At 27.7% G+C, this 2,269-nt stretch overlaps 1 protein-coding gene across 1 annotated transcript in view; it reads left to right on the top strand.

The window, feature by feature from the left end:
- LOC116848085 (phosphoribosylformylglycinamidine synthase) overlaps positions 1 to 2,269 on the top strand; it is a 297,437-nt gene that overhangs the window by 275,207 nt on the left and 19,961 nt on the right. The window lies entirely within an intron of this gene.

The raw sequence follows: 2,269 nt of genomic DNA, 5'->3' as shown, positions 1-2,269 counted from the left end.
ATATATATATATATATATATATATATATATATATATATATATATATATATATATATATTCCGATATTCTGACAATATTAAAAAAATATTTTTTATAATTCTACAATTCATAGTTCTACAAAATATTAACCGTAATTTGTTTTTTACATTTTAGACGTAATTTACATAATCTGTGTACAATATGCTCAGAACATCCCTAGCATATTGTGTATATATACGAACTTTCGGGATAAATTCTGCAGAATCTATGATATGCATGCAAACTATGATATATTGTGTGCGATATCTGAAAATATCCTTAGAATATACAAAATGTTCGTATCCGGTATATATTGTTTACGATATCCTCGGTAATATCCTCGGTAATATTCTCAGAATGTTACGTATACTCGTATATATGAGAGATTCCGTATGAATTCAGAATATACGAAGAATATCATGTGCTATCTGGGAATGTACATATCAAGCTATATTTATAATTTTACGTACATTTTCTTATAGTTTTATATCAATCTGCACTTGTGATGTCCACGATCCGCATTGCAAACGTGTAATCTGAAATTAATTGGTGAAAGAAAAGATTTTCGTAGGTGAAATATTATAAAGATTTCAGTATAGACTGCACCAATCATATATTATGTGCGCAATAAATATTAAATTGATCATGTATCTTTTCTCCTAGTGTAAACGCGTAAATAAAATAACACAATTTTATTGATAAATTTAATAAAGTTCAATGATGATTACGACTGCGTTCCGATATTCACTACCAGTACTCGAGATCTATAGTTTGTGTCACGTATAGAGTTTCAATATTGGTAGTAAATATTGGAACGCAGCCTGCGAGTTCACATTAGAGGGAAATACATATTATTAGACGGAGAAAATTTATGGTAAAATGTGCTACAAATATAGAAATCCGGTCGAATCATATTTTATTACTTCAATTCCCAGGAAAGTTGAAAAAATCATATACTTTACAAGAATTAATAGAATACAATTGTAAAAGTTGTAAAAAATAAAGAAAAAGTATGTACTTCTTGTGAAGAAAACTTAGTATAATTGAAAAAAAGAAATATTAATAACAAAAAATATCTTCATTTTAAAATTATTTAAAACTGCTAATATAACAAAACGTTAAAGATCACAAATTTAGAAATTTAAAATTAAAGGTATATTTACGTCAAAAATATGTATAGGCATAGATATGTATAAAATTATTAATGCAATTTTCCAAAATAGTAAAAGTATAACTAATGGACATTATAAACGTTGTACGTAATAAGCACGCAAAATGGATTTCAATTAATGATTCCACAATAAAAAAATGCAGTTGGCCATGAAATTCCAAAGGTGCATACATTTTCTTTGCTGTAAAAATAATGTAAAAGATTTGTATCTAAATAATCTACACAAAAAGTGGTGAGATCGTAACAAACAATCTTTATAAAAGAAAAAAAAAGATGTTGAGTACGTATCAAAGAAAAGAACCAAATAAAAAATATTAATACAAAAAATACCAAACCAAAAAGACCAAAACAAAAATTATCAAAACAATAACTACAAAATGCAAAGTATGTTAACATAAATATACTTTAACATATAATTGCAGATGTTTTAAATTACCCTTACAGAAATATCATACTAAGAAATACTATTTAGCGATTAAATATCGTACTAAGAAAAATTATTAGCGATTCAGTATTACCAGTAATCCAGTAATTTTTTGGCCAGTACTTAATTTCTAGTAAATATTGATAATAAAATCACTGTTAAATATTGATAGTAATTAAATACTGAGAATTACTGTACAAAGGTGAAAAGTGAGAAAATCATAATATTAAAAAAAATATATTTATTATTCCTAATTTTCTCATGTCTCATAAACCACTAACAAGTAACGCTACCCAAGTGTCATACGCCGATTTTCCTGAGACTGTGCATACGTGTAGTACATTGAAAAATATCTGACACGTATTTTTTTATATCTGCCCAAAAGCCGTTTTAAGGGTAGAAAACGCCCTTATGAATATATAGGGGTGAATTCCAGTATTTCACGAAGTACTCGTACGTTTGTTACAGAATGGGGTATACGGTGATTTTCAAAGTTGCTGAATCTAAATCTGCTCCCAATTTTTGAGAATTCAATATGGTGGAACCAATATGGCGGATCTGATTTTTTTAAAAAGAAGACAGCAAGACATTGTCGCTCTCTGCCAAACCCGGGAATAACCAACGTGGAGGTGGCGACAAACTATTCCCTTTTTTTT

This window comes from Odontomachus brunneus, unplaced genomic scaffold (assembly GCF_010583005.1).
Source record: "Odontomachus brunneus isolate Ranch 3 - 2012 unplaced genomic scaffold, Obru_v1 Obru_scaffold_089, whole genome shotgun sequence".
Classification (NCBI taxonomy): Eukaryota; Metazoa; Arthropoda; class Insecta; order Hymenoptera; family Formicidae; genus Odontomachus; species Odontomachus brunneus.
This window is presented reverse-complemented; position numbering and strand designations above follow the sequence as displayed.